This window comes from Crocodylus siamensis, chromosome 5 (genome assembly GCF_052110815.1).
Source record: "Crocodylus siamensis isolate JL-2025a chromosome 5, ASM5211081v1, whole genome shotgun sequence".
Taxonomy (NCBI): Eukaryota; Metazoa; Chordata; order Crocodylia; family Crocodylidae; genus Crocodylus; species Crocodylus siamensis.
In genome coordinates this window covers 144,247,784-144,265,817 of record NC_143399.1, presented here as the reverse complement: position 1 = coordinate 144,265,817, position 18,034 = coordinate 144,247,784, and the positions used below count along the sequence as shown (strand labels likewise).

The following is an 18,034-nucleotide window of genomic DNA, read 5'->3' as shown; positions in this document are numbered from 1 at the left end:
TGTCATAGAACATTAATTCAGGCAGCCTGAAATTACATCAAACCAGTGCATCTAAGTACTGTTAATCTGCAGCTTTTCTCGTTGCATTTTAAGAGCAGTTCAGCAGCAGTGTGGTGGAGCCTCTGGGTTTATATTGTAGCTTAAGAACGTGGGAGCTCTCTACTCTCCCCTTTCACATTAAAATGCATGCTTAGTGCCTAGAAAAGCATGTAGCAAAATATGCTTTCCCTCAGCTTTGTTAGATGATGCAGCTGAGCATCTAACATTGGACCCTTAATACTGTGATTTAAAATTTCTTCTATGTAAACTGTATACTTGCTTTAATCTAAAGGAAGTGAATTTTGAAATGTTAAAATACAGAGAAAATGATAAAGTACAAAGAGTTCTCTTTTGAAATTACTAAATGTAACCTGCCAATACTATAATTAAAATCAGCTTTTGATTTTTTTAATGGCTAGTTTTAGGCAATGATATGGAATGAACAATTTAAAGCTTACATTTTTATCTAAAGTTTCCTTTATATAAACTTGAGTCCCTATATAGTACCTGACTTGAAAACTAAAATTTCAACTGAATAGCATTCTTTAGCATTTTTCTCTATGTATCCATTGAACATCTGTGCTCTCACCAATTTGAAGTTTAATCCAGTACAAACCTTAAAGTATATTTCAAATACTGGCTACTGTGGATGAGAGCTTCCTTTAATAATGTCAGGAATTCTGAAAACTAAGGCTATGAATAACTATAATATGGTAAACATTAGTCCCTATGAGAATGAATATAAACCTATCTAAGAGTATAGTCTATTTGACGAGTCTCACTCCTAACTTCCATCTCTCCTTTTCAAAGGACCAATATTTTGGCCGTGCTCCAACTTTTGAGAGCATCCATTAGTGTTGATGAGTTTCAAGCTTTCAAGTTTCAAACTGTTCTGTAACTGCAGAATATACAGATGCATGCATATATTTAGCAATGTGATTAACATGAGATGGATCTGAGCCAGACAGGGTAGGCACAATGAGGGTCTAAGTTATTTTTTTCAATTTACCATATAACATACTTAGAGATTTTCCAGAGACAAGGCAAGCCTATATATGTGCTACTGTGCTAAAAGACCAGGGGTGCCTTCATACTTATGCTCCTTTGCTGTGCTGTGCATGGCTTTAAGCTATTGCTGTAATGCTGGCATTCTTTTGTGTTGATACCAAATTCAGTTGTCTGTAGGATTTTGCACGGTACTATTCACGGTTTCCATTTCTCTTCCTTTTCTGCTTCTTTGATAAACCATCCTGGTGCCTCTCTCCTTGTTCTGTGCTTTACAAAGGTTTTATGTGTATTTACAAAATTGGCATGTGCTGGAATCAGCTCACAGAGAGAGAAACATTTTTCTGCCTTCTCAATTGCCTCAGTATTTTATTCCGCAGTTACTTATTAAGGGTCAGATCCAAACTCCATAGAAATCAATGGGAACCTTTCCATTCACTTAGATCAGGCTGTAGAATACTGTAGTCAGTTATGCCACAGTACTGCACAAGGGAAAATGTCAGGTAAAATTATTTTTGCCAGGTCATCAGTGGCTGCTTCCACATATTTATTTCCTTTCTTCTTCATTTACTTAATTTCTGCAAAACTAAAGCTAGGATTATATGAACTTCTGCACAACATACACAGGCAGGGATAAAATTAAATTCTGCCAGGATATTCAGCGGAATCCCCTACAAAACACAGTTCTTCCCTCCCCACATGCTGATATAATCTGCATTGAACCTGAACCCTCCAGCCTGAGTGAACAGATGCACCCGCTAGCATGATCAACTCACCAGGCCATCCGGAGAGCTCTACTCTGAACTCTGTGTGTGTATGTGTGTGAGTTGGGAAGTGGGGAGGAGGTCCTTATTCTAGAGAAGAGAGCAGTGAAAATAAATGCAATAGTAATGAGACCTGTGAAATCTTTTTTGAATTTCAACTGTTAAGCTCATAATGGGCAAATGGTACAAACCACAGAGGGCCAGATTAGGAACACCCTATCTGTGAGCAATGATTCAAACTAGTTCCACAGAAGTTAATGGGACTGCTTATATGAATAATAGCTCTCCAATGTGAGTGAGGGGTTCATAAACTGTCCCGAAGCATTTTTGTGGCAAGTGATAAGAACTAGGAATAGCATTCACCTGAATATTGGTCAATAATGTTAATATTTTTGGACTGGTCTCATGCTGGCATTCACAACAGACCACAAATAGAACAAACCTTCCAACATAAATCTCAGCTATTTGAGTCCCAGTCAAACAGTGATTAAGTTGCAGTCATTATTCTCTGTGTCCATAACAAGGCATGAGTGATAGAAAGCAGGCTACAAAGGAAGTTGAATTATGCTGTGACTATGACCCAACATATATAAGGGCCAGATTCCACCACCCTTGCTCAGGTTAAATAGCAACTTACTCTGTGAGGTGTCCCATCAATTTTAGCTGCATCCAGAGATGTCATTTGCAGCTGTGTTTCTGTCGAACAAACAGTGACACAATTGGCTAATTGTATTATAGGCCTAAATGTCTTCTCATTACATACATTCACTGGAAGCATCTGTTAGTAAAAAGATACTGTTTAAAGTTATAGAAGAGCTGAGGACAGAAGCTGGCCTGAGCCTCAAAAGATCCATGTGCTCACAATGTTTCTAAATTAGTTGCAATACAGTTATAAAATCTATACAGAGAAATAATATGTAGATATGCATCCCACTGGGCACGTCTGCACATTTGTGAACACACCTTCGATACTGTGCATTTAGTTTAGTACTTGTTTAATAAAATACTAAGTGCACAGTAAGTAGTTACTGCTCAGTAACACCAGTGCATAGTTATTTTGTGATGCTTACTGCACATTAGCTTCATAACACTGCGAAGTAGGTTATTAGCACAGTTTTTAACTGCCATGCTACTACGCAGTGTTATGAAGCTAATGCCCAGTAAGCATCTTGTGTAGACACTCCCACTGTGACCAGTTCACAGCATTGTGATGCAAATGACTCATCTGGATGCAGCTAACGTAATCCAATGGCTAGCACGTAAACTACAATTTTTGTCTAATTGGGTTCTACTGTAGGTAAGAAACATTGTTACTTTTGATATTGTCTTTGATTTGTAGAAGTCTTAAATTGCAAGGTGAACAATTATTACCAGGGTTCCAACTCACACACAGTTTGCTATTTACTTAGGTTTGGAAACAAAGCATATTTTAGAGCTCATTCCTTTTTTACTCCTATAACCGATCCCAGTGTTAAATATTGCTCCAAGATCCATGGTACACTAGTTAGCTCTGATAGTTGGCAATGTATTCTCTGTGTACTTGGAGTTTGGAATCAAGTGCTGTAAATACTTTTCAGACCTCAAAGCTAGGAACAGCCATTCAAAAAGCCTGAGACAGATTGGAAAGAGCGTAAGTTTACCCTTTGGAAGAGGGGAGAGTACACAGCCTGCCAGCACTGGCCAAGGCCAGAAGATTGGGGGTGCTCCTGCATCTCTCAGCAGGCTGCCAGAGAATATTGAGTGCAGCCAGCTGCTGGCTACCCTGATTGCCAAAGGGCTGTCCTTCACCCCAGACCTGCTTCCTACCATTGGCTGGCTATCAGCTATGGCAGGCAGGCAACAGCAGGGATGAGTGGCAGAGCGGGTCCCTCCCAGCTGTGCTGGATCAGGCCACACCAGCTGGCAGCAGCAGCTGCAGAAGGGTGGAGGGCTCTGCCACATAGACCCAGCCCTGGCCCTCCCAGACACAGATTCCAGCATTCCCCTCTCCCCACTGCCTGGCTGTGTCTGTGTCCCTGCCTCTGTGTCCCAGCATGGGGGGAGCAGTCCCCCCTCCTCTCACTGCTTTGTCATGCAGGGCCACAGACACAAATACCAGGATTTCCCTCTCCTCAGTTGCTGATAGATGGTGGGGCTGGGACTGGAGTGGACCAAGTTCCAGCATGCTGCCCTGCAAATGGGATTTGTGGGGACACACAAAGCAGCCTGGGATGGCAGCAGACAACGACCTAACTTGAGACAGGAAGAGATCTGGTACAGAAGTTCAACAGACCAGTTTAATTCGACTTGCTTAAGTCTGACACTGCATTGATCCAGGTCTATCTTAGACTGAGTTCTGCCATTTTTAAAAAAAATCTACTTGTTTTGTTACAGGTTTAGACTGGTTTCTGATCACTTACCAGTTTGTGTGTAATGTCTGTATCTGGCCCAAGTTGTACTCTTCCCTTTTATGCACTGACTAAATCTGTTTACACAGACACCAATACTAACCACGTTAATATTTGGCAACTAAAATGTTTATTTAAAGAGAATTACGAGGGGTTAATTTTACTTGTCTTCTGGTGTTGGAGTATTTCGCTTTCCCATTATCTCTTTAGACATGACATACGCAAAAACTGGTCTGAAATGAGGTGGTAAATGTGTTGCAGTATTATGAATATGGAAAAAGTCCTTCATTTCTATAGTATGAAAAAGGTAACTGATTAAAATTAGATCTTAAATTGGGGGGGGACCTTTTGTTTTTCTATCACACTTACAAATATCATTGTGTATAGATTGACAGCATCTGATAGAGTGAGCTGCAGTTCATAAACTTGTGCTATATATAGCACGCACACACATAAATTGTTACTTTGTTATACACACACACATACACACACTGTGTGTGTGTGTGTGTGTGTGTATATATGTTTGTGTGTCTGTGTATACACACACACACATATTATATGCATATATTGACTCTGGTTAGTCTATAAAGTCCAAATTTACCTTGTATTATAAATATAAGAAATGTATTTTGCTTGACATGTATTCTTCATTAGTATTAATAAGATCAAGAGACAATCCTGGTTAATTTACATATTGATTTAGTATATGCCTTTTAGATCTTTCAGTTTTATACCTATATTCTTTTGCACTACCAGACCCACATGCTGAAGATAAACACAACTTTACCTTTTTCAATTAAAAATGAAATCCCATTTCTAGAACTTGATTGCTAAAGCAATTTTGTCCTCCATATGCTTACTAGATTTGCTCAAGAGATTCCTTTTCACACATTTATTTCTGCCTTTTATATCTATTGATATAATTGCAATGATTATATACAAAATTCACTTCTCCCACATAGCACATGACCCCATACAAGCATTATTTCTTAGCAGCAACATCTGGCACAGCACATGACACATCTGGAATAATGAAGTTGATTAGTATGGTTAGTTCCACTGGTTTTGATATACTATTAGGCCTCCATTTTTCACTCCCTCCCACACAACCTATTTTTAACTTAATTTCCTATTAAATCACTTTGCATGGACACCTAAAGTTAGCCAAACAAGATTCACTAAATGGAAGGCAGAAGTGGGCTAGATGATCAGCTGAAATAAATAAGGGTAGGCTCATTCAGTCAATAAATCTTAAGCTCTTTGAACCTGTTTACACTAAAACAAAAGTTTCCAACACCATAAAGTTGTCTTAACAAGGAAGCTTTTCTGTCTTTAAAAAGAAACAAAAAAGAAACAAAACAAGTTATCAGAGCACAAAAGTAAAAGAATAGCTTTGGAACATGTTGTATATCAAGGCCCTTCATATCTTAGTTCTAGAGAGGCTTATTTGGTTCATAGAATATGCAATTTTTTACTTTTCAAAATCCATATTACAGAAATAAATGATAATAGAGAATAGGGAAAGAACATAAGATGAAGCTTGTATTACAGTTCTATCTAGGGTTTTAGAAACATGCATGTACAGAAACTGAATGTTAACAGTAGCTTCAATAAAATATAGTAGGAATAGTACAGTGATCTAGATACATCTAGTGAAAATACATCCATTTAACTTTTCTTTTTCATAAGAATTCATTGGCCCACCCACCTGACTCATCTGTCATGCCTTTGTTGGAATTAATAGTTATTTCTAGGTGGAAGGCTACACATTTAATGCCCTGATACCATGGCTCTGTCCCTGCACCCTGTCCCACACCTCAGAAATGGCATCCAACTTTACTTCCAATTGCCCCGGCCTCTTTGCTGGGCTGCACTCAGTCTCCAGCCCACAACTGGCCTCAGGTATCATCAGACGTACCTTGGCCTTTCTGCGCCCCCCTCACTGGGGCCTCTGGGCCTTACATCCCTTGTGCCTCAGGTGTCTGTTGATATGCTTGGACCCTGACCTCTGCAGGTAACTCACCAGGTGGTGGGGGATGAGGCTATCAGGCACCCCATCCTTGCCTTTCCTGCAGACTACCCTTGCACAGCCACCCGCCACACTATCCAATCCCAGCAGGGTGCAGTTTCAGGTCTTACCCAGGATCTCCTCCATCTCTATAGTTCCTACCCTGACCTTCAGGTGTCTGGGAGCAGCAGTGCTCAGTTCAGGTGATGTTCATACTTCAGCTCCCCAGCCACAACTGGCTGGCTGTGCTCTCAGCACCTGGTCTTAGACTCAGGCTGCCCAGCCCTTCACCAATCAAGCAGCCTCCTAGGTGCCATGCAACTGCCTGCTTGAGTCTGCTCCTACCTGCAGGGTGGCCTGTAGCCTGCTTAAGCCCTTAAAGTGGCAGACACCCAAAGGTGTACTGCCTCATTTTCTAATACTAAAATGGTCCCCAAAAATGTCTCTGAAAGCCCCAAAATGTTGGTTCCCTTTTGGCAAAAATATTAAAATATACTTTTTCATTCAAAATTGTTTGCAGAACAAAGCTAGCATTTTCTGATCTTGTATGTGAAATTTTAAGACAAAAATAACCCTAAGTATGCAAGGGAAAATTACAATGCAATTCTAGATCACCAAGTCTAATAGCACTTGCCAGGCATTGGGAAAAATGAAACTTTGGGATTAGTTTCTTTCTAAATTTCTACAGCAGCATGAACCTTCCAAAGTACACAAGTTACCCCATGAACCATGGAATCCGTATGCTAAGCAAGCACCCTTTTAATGAGATTCTTGATAATCATGCCCTGCCTTCTAGTTATAGACTAGATAATTAGGTCCTTCTGTTCTTTGGCAACCTGGAACTATTCTGTGTTTGAGCAGCTGTGCAAGCACAGACGGGTACAATTTCCAGTGAAACACCAATGAATGGAAACAGCTGTATTAAATATGCCTGTAAGCCAATTTTACATTCCTCTCTACCTCACTCCCAGTTATTTGGAGTTTCTGCTTCAGTTCTCATGTCAGGGCAATTTTTCCAGGTATAAGAATAGGGAACCAATGGAAAAGGTTGTGGGGTTGGTTCTTTTTTTTTTTTGGGCTTTGATTTTTATTATTTGTTTTTAGCTGAGAACTCATCCAACACTAAGGGTCATTTCAAGTCTGCAGATGTGTTGAATGAATTGAATTCATGGCAAAGATGGAAACTGTACTACTATTAATATAATAAAATAGGTGGAGCTGATGCTTATAACTAAGGATATCTACATTTTCTAGCATGGCTTGTATTGGTAGAATTACTAAGACATCTCACATGGATCTGATCCAAAAGCATGAATTGGAGACTTTCTATGGGCTCCTGCCAATGTCTTACCACAACCAATCCAGCTGTAAACGGGTACCTCATGATCATGATTGTATTGGAAAAATGCAACTAGGTTTAACAGTAACCATATCACTCTTTTTATAGGCCACTGGCTAAAGGAACAGATAAATTTTAACTTCGCTCATGAGATGACTCAGGTAGGTGTAGGCAGATTTTTGACCACTTCCTATTATAATCCAAGAAGCTTTTTTTGTTTATAATTTTGCCAAACATTTAGACTGAAATTCTCCATGCTTGTATTGACCTCAATATGACTTTTTAAAGTTTCAGAAAAGATGCATCTATCATTGCTGATCACAGGGGTTGTTATAGTTTTTTAAGCATCACCATTAGAGTTTTTCATAAGTTATCCAGTTTCCCATGTTCTGATTGACAGTAGATGTCTGATTTGCATGGTCAGGTTACTTTAAACAAAAGAAAAGAAAAGAAAGAAAACGTGAAGGATATTGGTCCCTTTACCCTGATTGCCTGAAAGCCTTTATTAACCAATCAAAGTGCACTGATTTCCATAATGAGTCTGGGGTTATTTTTCTGTAACTGCTCCGTGGATATGTAATTTTCCTACCATGTAAATTTCACAAATATTCTCCCACTGCTTTGATTGGATTCTTTACTCAGAATTCTCAACTTGTTATCCAGCAACCAAAATGTGACCTGAAGTCTTCATTTGTCTAGTACACATAAAAAGGAAATCCAAAGCTTGCATGCCAGAAAAGGTTGAAGTTCTAAAATGAAGAGGAAGGAACTGTGAAAAAGATAACGTTCTGAAGAGTTAAAGAATTCTGTAAGCCTCTTTAAAACCTGTGCAATTCCACTATCTACAAAGAAGCACTATGATTCATAAACAACCTTCACCTGTGTTTTCAATGATTTTGAGCAATATTAGCCAAGTTAAACCTTTTACTAAACTATTCTATTGATGAAGAAGGGACAGAATCCAACTCACCCAGGGCCCATCTACATGTTACACTTAAGGCGTGATTAACCAGTTAATCATGCCTTAAGAGATCACACAGCCACACATTCAATCAATTAATCAATGGTGTGATAAGATGAGAAATAAACTACAAAATTATTCCATAAAATATGCATAACAACTTTGTAGCTGCCTCCTATCACACCATAAATTGAACATGTGACTGGGAGCACCATCAACTGATTGGAACTCCCAGCTGGGACAGCTCTCATCTGACAGGACTCCCAGCAATGGGGAGGCCCATGCACCCCTATGGCTAAGAGACTGCAGCTTCTGTGATCTCCTAGCTGTAGGGTATGTGGAGCCCCCTGCAGCTGGGAAATAGTAGCAGCTGTGGTCCCCCCTGCCACAGCTGGGAGACTGTAGCAACTGCAGTCTCCCTGTCACGGGGACCCTTGGGACATCCCTGCAGCTGGGAGCCCAGGTCAACTGATGGGGCTCCCAGCCATGGGAGTGCATGATGCATCCCCACAGCTGGGAGCCCTGTCAGCTTACCCAGGCTGTCAGCCAATGGAGCCTGCTTCTTGCCAATACAGGGGAGCCTGGTGTCAGGTTCCCCCTGCACTAACAGTAAGTCAGGATGGGATCTAATGTGCAACCCACACAGTCATGCCTCCTGCCAAGCACATGTAGCATGGCAAGAGGTGCAGATGTCTGGATCACACATTAAATCCTATTGCACCTTTACCTGCACTTGTAGAAGGGCCCTTACTCACCTATGTTGGGCACTGCTGACCTAGCAGAAACAAAAAGCAAGACAAAAAATTCATTTTGTCACTAACATTAAGAGCTATAGCTTCTTGTATTCACAGGAAGGGAATCTGTTGAATAAATGCTGTCATTTTTCAACATCTTTTCACAGAACCTTTAAAAACCATTTGAGTTGTCCTTTAGACCAAACTTTTATGGAAGTTTTGCCAATGATTTTAATGGGAAGAGAATTATGCTCTTTTCTTCATTTCAATCTCTACAAGACAACTACACACTTGTTCTAAAAATAATTGTCATATTATTTTGATTTATTATGTTTGTTTACTCTGAGAGTAGTTATAACGCTGCACAGAACAATTTATTTTATGCATCTGTCTGGCATAAAAAAAGCATCACAAAATGCTATCCAGCCAATTGCAATCTATGCATACAATAAATAATTTAAAGTGATGGTATGAAGTAACAGAACTGCCACTTTGTTTTCATATTGGGTGGCTGGGTAAATTTTACAGAACACCAATTACAATACAAATTACGAGTGTAAAACTATTTACTAACATAAACTTCCTCACATATTTACAGACTACTTTCATTGCCGCTTTATAAAATATACTGTGCACATTGTTTGGGCATGTGATGGGAGAACTGGCTAGGAACATTGAAGATGAACGGTAGTCCTGACACCCAAGTCCCTGGAATGAGTCGGTAAGATATCTACAGTAATATCTTTAGACAACTAGAATTTTTGCCTGTGAAAGGAGAACACTAGGTGTTGTACAAGTTCCCTGTATATAAGTAACATATGACTGGTAATATAAAAGTTTGGAAATTAGCATTTCCAATCACAAACAAGTGTGTAGTTGCCATGTCACAAATTCACTCAGATGTATGTGATGCAATACCTGCTGGCAAATATATGGCAACTAATATATTTATCCCATAAAGCTTGTGAAAGGATTATTTACATACTTTTGAAAACAGAACAGATTGTATACTTATGACATTATTTTTAAGATGGGAAAGAATGAAAAAATGTTTCTAACTGATTTTCTGGTGGCATGAAACATTTTCCTTTCAGGACAACCATGAACAGCTACATTCAATTATTCTGTGAAAACTGAAAGATAAGCCTGCCAGAACTCGGTAGCTTATTCTCACAAGGCAGGGGTGCTCATCTTAAAAGAGAAAAACAGGCCTATTTGTGCTCATGTTGAAAGGCAAGCACAGAACCCCAAATTAATAGGAAAACTAAACATCCCAAAGCTTAGGAACTAAAAAAGGTGCTTGAATTCAAAGCAATATTCAGAACAAGAACCAACAGAGTGTCTTTAGTCTAATTGTGAATCAAGTTGTCAGAAGGAGGTGAGACATAAGATGAAGTGTCGTGGTACTACAACTATAAGGCCAAGGATTAATGTGCATTTAACTTACAAACAACCAGCTTTACATCTAGATTTCATTGTCTAGATTTTTTTTTAAGAGGCATAAACAAGATTGAGTGGATGTTACTGATGGATAATTCTATCATTCTATTTTGTAATATGTCACTTTTCCTTTTCCAAGACAAAGGCAGATGAACTACATCTGAACTGGAAGCCTCCAAAAGAACTCTAGGAATTAGTAGGTGATTTTTAACTAACTGGGGAAATTCTAAAGTGCTCAAGAATTCAGCTGATAATGGTATAGCTATTGTGTTTCGTGAACAATTTAGAGATTTCAAAACTTGGTATCATTCTGATGTACACAGGGAAAACAAATTCTGAAATTCTCTATAAAACCAAATTCTTCTCCACCTAGTTTTACTGAGAGCCCTGATTCCAGAATAGTCTGTCACATAGGCAGCTAAGAACTTGGGTTATGAAGAAGCAATGACCCTGGAATTCAGAGCTACTAAGAACCCAGAAATCCTGGCTCACCAGCAGTCCAACAGGCAGGCAAGCAGGTAGGAAAGCCAAAAAAAAAAAACCCTTTATAATCACTGATTACTAAAATAAGAAAATGGTACTTTACAGTTAAAAGACAAAAAAAGAAAGACAATGACAATGACTAACTGTCTACAAGAAATCCAGTTATAGTTTGGTTTTTTTATATCTGAAGTTTTGCTATAATATCCCAGGACGTCATTCTCCCATTGTACTCGGCCTTGGTGAGGCCGCAGCTGCAGTACTGCATCCAGTTTTGGGCTCCACAATTCAAAAATGGATATGGAGAAGCTTGAGAGAGTCCAGAGGAGAGCCACACACGATCAGAGGTCAGGAAAACAGACCTTACGACAAGAGGCTGAGAGCCATGGGACTGTTCAGCCTGGAAAAGCGCAGGCTCAGGGGTGATACGATGGCCACCTGTAAGTTTATCAATGGTGCTTACCAGGATCTGGGGGAATGTCTGTTCATCAGAGCACCCCAAGGGATGACAAGGTTGAATGGTCACAAACTCGTCCATGACCATTTCAACTTCTTTACTGTCCGAGCCCCCAACGTTTGGAATAGCCTGCTGCCAGAGGTGGTTCAAGCATCTACTTCAAATGCCTTCAAGAGACATTTGGATGTTTATCTTACTGGGATCCTACGATCCCTGCTGACTTCCTGCCCCTGGGGTAGGGGGCTGGACTCGATCTTCCAAGGTCCCTTCCAGCCCTAGTGTCTATGAATCTATAAACAGAAATTGACAAAAAAGTAACTATTTACCATGCTTTTTATTTATTCTTAAAATGTCACTCTTACAGCGTTCCTGGGAGATAAGATCCAGCACTGTACACTTTGGCACAGCCAGCTATTCAATTTGCTTGCATAATCAATATCCTAGGTAAAACTATGATCTGTCTTATAGTGAAATAATTTAGGAAAATATAAAGAGAACCAACTATTTTTTGTTTAGGCAGATAGCAAGAATAATGCATATAAAAGGTGTAAAAAGAAAGTATCAGTCAGGAGAACTTGGCTGCAAAAATGCCACATCAGAAAATCTGAGACACAAGGGCTAGGGACAGACATTCAAAAAGCCTCAGGCTGAATTGATTCAATCTTTGCAGGTTAGTCAAACCTGCAAAGCTTGGACCAATTTAGAGGTAAACAGACATTCCCTTTTCATTCCAGAAGTGAAGGCACATGCTTGCAGTGGCTCAGGCTAGAAACCAGGGGGCGTTAAAGCTGTCCTCCCTTCCCTTGCACAGTGCTGAGCTGAGGGGTCGGGGGCATGGCCAGGCACTGGCAGGACCCTTGGATTAGGAAGGGGTTCCCCTCCCCCCTCGCTGTTGATAAGAGAACATGAGTTACACGGGGAGTTGTTAGTATTTATCAGCCCACCAAACAAAACAAAGCCTCTCTCATTAGTTCAATCTCTTCTTAAATAACTTTTTCCAAGGAAGGAACAAAGGGACATTACCAGCTACCTGTTGATCAGCTCCAAAAAGCCATTAACTGACCAAGTCCCATCTGCCTTTGTCCTGTCTCCTACAGCACAGACCATAGCCAGTAGGGGTGTGCAAAGTGGGTCCTATTCAATTCAGATTTGGATTCAGCCGGAATCAGGGACAGTGATTCAATTCAGTGATTCAGGTCACTGTCCCTGATTTGATTTGGTCAAATCTGAATCTGAAGATTTGATGCTGATTTGGAGAATCAGCGATTTGGATACAGATACAGGTTTAAAAGTTTTTTCTACATACCTTGAGTTAACAGGTGTGGCTCACATTCACTGCGATGCTGATGTGCATGGATCGCCCCACAGGAGTTGGGGGGGCCCTCCATGTGCACAGTCCACTTCCAGGTCTGCCAGGGAGCACATAGGGCCCCCCCGAACCTCTCCCAGCTCAGCAATTGTCCACAGGGGGACCCCGGGTGCCCCCCCCAGACCCAGGAGGTACCAGTTGCCAAGCTGGAGGGGCATGGGGGGCTCCCCCGTGTTCCCCGGCAGACCCAGAAGTGGACTGGAAGTGCTTCTGGTTCATTTCCGGGTCTGCTGCCAAGCATGCTCCTTGCACTCCTGTGGGACACTCCATGCACCCCAGCTTCGCAGCGTTCATGAGCCACTGCTACACAGAGGTATGTAAAAAAAAAATTTTAAGCTGTCTCTATGCCCAAATCTCCAAGTCTTTCCAAATCTCTCCAGGTTCCAATTTGATTCAGAGAGATTAAAGGGTTCTCTGATTTGATTTGGATTCTGAGATTCAGCCACTGAATTGGACTGAATCTCCGCCAAATCAAATCAGGGACCGAAGCGTCACACTAGCCTAGTAGCCAGCCTGTGGTATGCTAGCTAATGCTGATAGTTCTCTGTGTAAGGCTGGGGGTGGGATCCCTGCTTGAGCAGGGAGTGGTGAGGAGGGAGGAGAGGGAGCAGGAGGAAGCCAGGCAGACACTGCTGTATGTGCAGTCTCTGCTGGAGCTCCATGTAGGAAGCAGAGGGGTGGTGGCAGCCCAGCTCTCTGGAGCACAGAGCCCCTCCCAGAACTGCAAAGCCCCTGGGATGCTGAGGGACTCTGGTTTAATTTAAACCAGGAAGGGGTCTGGGACAGACATTGCATAAACCAGTCTGAGCCAAATCAGTTAAGTCTGATACTATATTCAATGAGGTTTATCTCTAATTAGTTACAGCCATTTACAAACTGGTTTGTGTGCACTGAACATCTGTTCTGTTACAGGTTTAAAATAGTTTCTGATCACTTAAACCGATTTATCTGTAATGTCTGTCCCTAGTCTTGTTGAGCTACTAAATTCTGAAGTTCTTTGGGATGTTCCAGTACATGTTGTTCATTTGTCTTTGTCTTGCTAGAGGAATAGTGATAAGTCACAAAGCAGGGTAGCTGGCAATTCTGTCAGTAACATCCTCTCAATTCTGTTTATGTTCTTTAAAAAAATCTAGCTAATAAAATACATACAATGGGTTATTTGCAAGTTAAATGCATGACTGATGCTTCTAAATGATAAAACTCTATTCTAATTCATATACCAGACTAAATATATATACATAAAAAGCTCTTCCAACAGAAAAAGTGCTGACTCTTTAAAATCAATATGGAAGGGATTTTCATTCCAGAAAAAGAAAATCAAAACAAGAGATGTTATTTCATAAAATCAAAATATGTTATTTCAACCTTATTTGAAATAATTTTTTATTCTTTTTAAATAATTTAATATTTTTAAATATTTTTCTGTGTTTTAAATATGTATACATTTTAAAGGTGGAAATAAAAAATGAATTATTTTCAGTTTTTTAAATGAAATGTTAAGGTCCATTTTTCCCTTTGACTCGGAACTACTTTTTTAATGTCAGAATTTCCTATATAACATGAATTCAAATGCATAACTAACTCAAAGTGATACGCATGCCAAAAAAAAAAAAACTATGAAAGAGGAGAAATGGTAACAATTTTGGGCAACATTGACATTTTCATATCAGATTTCTATTGCAAAAAATAGTAAAGCAACAAAGAAAGATTGAGTTGGCAAGAATAAACAAGAATGAAGGGATAGTTCTGACTGTATTTTACTTACTCATATGTTCAGACCCCCATTCTACTAAGTTGAGGCAAAGGCATGCTTTCTATTCAGGGATCTCCTTTGCCTTCCCCCGTCCCTTCTTGGAGGGAAGCCTATCAGTGAACATTGTTTTCTTTTTGCTGCCTAGTATTCCTCTTTCAAACTGAGGAGTGTACCTAACTCACAGCATGGGGGTTAACAGCCTCCTGAGAAGCAGAAGATGTGGACTTGAGTTTCACTGCAGTGATGAGTAGTGGTAGAAGTGGACTCAGCTGGGCTAAAGTTCCGCTCTCTCTCATTAGCAACTAGGCTTGAGGACCTGGGAGTAGAGTACTGTAGTATCCTGGGCGAGCAAGAGAAACCCTGTAGTACCACATGTTACTGTGCACAACTTCTATATATTTATTAGATTTATATCCAGTCCTATCAAAAAGGCCCAGAGTTGCTTACAATAAACTGCCAAACACTCCAGAGATAGGATTCCCCAGTAGCCCTGTGTGAATAGGGAACTATTCAATTCAGATTCAGCCAATTCAGATGCCAGTGATTCAACTCAGAGATCCAAATTGCTTTTATGATTCGATTTGGCTAAATCAGCTTTGGAAGATTCGGGGCTGATTCAGAGATTCAGCCATAGAGTATAATGGGGAATCAATGATTTATCTATAACTTTGTTGTTTTTTGGCTGATTCAGATGAAACTTGTCAGCCACTGCTGAGCGCATGAAGCTTTGCAAGTTTCAAGGTGATAGGTACAGGGGTTTCTGGGAAAATGTACCTCAAGCTGCTGACAAGCAAAGTGTGTGTGTGTGGGGGTGTGTGTGTGTGTGTGTGTGTGTATAGCCACAGTAGGGTGAAAACTGCGGACCTGCTCAGCCCTGCTGTGGCCACAAAGCCTGCCAGCTATCAAGGAGACAGGTCCAGGGGGAGTCTGGGCTCTGAGGCTCTGCACCTCTGTCTGCTAACAGGCAGAACTCGTGACATGGGTGCTTGTGCAACTGTGTCTGTCTTGGGGCATGGGGTGGGGAGCAGGAACTACTGCAGGCCTGGCTGCTAGGCCCTGCTGTGGCCACAAAGCCTGCCAGCTTTCAAGGAGATAGATGAAGGGGGGTTCTAGGACCCTGCACACTTAGCTGCTGACAGGCAAAACTCATGACAGGGGTGCTTGTGCAACTGACTGTCTGTCTTGGGGCATGGGAGAAGAGGAGGAATTACTGCAGGCCTGGCTGCTAGACCCTGCTACGGCCACAAAGCCTGCCAGCCGTGTCTGTCTTAAGGCATAGGTGGGTCAAAAAAAACTACTGCAGGCCTGCCCTCCCTGCCCCCACCCTTTGATCCCCCCCATGCCTGTGCCTGCTCCCTTGCCATGTGTTCCCCTGCCACTTGATCCCCTAGAGTTTTTTTCCCCCCACCTCTGCTTGCCCCTGCCCTCCTTGCCACCCTCCCTTGTCCCTGGCCTCCTTGCAACCTACCCACCCTTTCTACTCTTGCCACATATCCCTCCATGGCTGTACCTGTCCCCCACTCCCTGCTCTACCCACTGTGATCCACAACCCCCAACACTGTTTGCCTTACGGAGTAGCTCTGGCTCTAGGACGTTCAGTGGTGACAGGCCCTGCCTAGCCTGGTCAGCCAGAAGCAGCAATGGTAGCTCCAGGCTCCACCAGGGCAGGGCTAGAGATAAGGTTAGTACTGAGGGGGAAAACTGACCGGAAGAGGCAGGTGGCATGCCCCACTCCCCACAAGCCATACATCTCCACTGCACATACCACCCCCCCCCCACACAGTCAGGCCTCTATGCCCTGCCACTCCACCAAGCAGTCTCCCTTGTGCTTCTCCTACCCTGAGCACCCTCTCTCGCCACATAAGCCACCCCAGCTGAGGGCAGGTGGTGCCTCAGCAATACTCCTGGTCTGTATACAATACTATTAATGCAGCCTAAAACTGCATTTGTTTTTTGGGGGGAAGTCAGCACCGCATTGCTGATGTGTGTTGAAATGCTGATCCATTATAACCCCTAGGGCTAAGTACAGAGTCAAAAAGCCCGAGGCGGAATCGTTTCAATCTTTGCAGGGTAGTCTAAGATGCATAGATTGAACCTATAAACAAAGTGAACAGACATTCACTTTTGATCCTGGAAATACAGCCACATGCCTGCAGTGGCCCAGGCCAGAAGCTGGGGGTGCTAGAGCACACCTCCCTGCTCGGCTGGAGCAGACAGTGTGGACCAAAGCTAGCCCATCCATCCTGTAAGGAGGGGCTGGGGGTGTGGGGGAGATGCAAAGCATCTTGGGATGCTGAGAAACTGTGAGTTAAACTTAATCAACTGGTTAAGACATTTTGAAAGTGATTTATGTGCACTGACCTGCTGTGTTACAGATTTGAACCAGCTTCTGGTTCAAAAACATACCAGTTTATGTGTAATTTCTGCCCTAAGCCTACATGTTTGTTAGCAGTTCTGCTGCCAAGCTACATGCTGCCCCATTTTGCATTTGTTTCTTCTCTGGGTTTACCATATTGCATGCATATGTATTTACCTTAAAGAGACATTCTTCTATTAAAAAAAAACAAAAAACACTTTAACCTGCTCCTAGTAAGAAACTAGGAATTGTGTCACTAAGACTCCAGAATGGTCAAGAAAACAGAAAAATTAAACCATCTTGTGCTTTTATGCTTCTCTGTTAGATGGATACATGTACAAAACTTGAAATATTATATTTGCCATATTTCTATATTATTATGTTTTAGGGGAAAAAAAATTTTAAAGTTGTTTTAGCCTCAAGAAATTGTTACAAGTAATAACATCATTAGGTATCTGTCCCCCTCCAAAAAAGCATTTTGTATATTGCCAACATAGTAGAAACATAATTTAAGGTCATCTAATTTGCAGTAAAGTGCTTCTCTTTTATTCATATTAAATTGCTTTGCTAATCCTGGTACAATAATATTGGTTCTTCTCCCACTTCTGGCTTAGTTCTTGCTATTTTTTGTGATGAACTCTGTCAAGCTAATAAACAACAATATATTTTGCCTTTGCTGCCACTTATTCCTATATAGGTGTTTGCATAGTTTAAAGGAAAACATTATATATGACCTTTTCAGAATTTGATGACAAAGTTTTCAAGTTTTTTTATCTTTTCATTTTCAGTTTTAATTCGAAATGAATCCTAGACAGTAAACATTGGAGAATCAATACAATATACTGTAACCCACCCTTCCAGGCTGTGCTGTAATTTTTTGTACCCATATGCCATGTGAAAATTACTCTCCTGAAGAATTCAGCTAGGTGTTTTTCATTTGAA

General features: G+C 41.2%; 1 protein-coding gene across 3 annotated transcripts in view; it reads right to left on the bottom strand.

The window, feature by feature from the left end:
• ZNF385D (zinc finger protein 385D) overlaps window positions 1-18,034 on the bottom strand; it is a 739,383-nt gene that overhangs the window by 445,799 nt on the left and 275,550 nt on the right. The window lies entirely within an intron of this gene.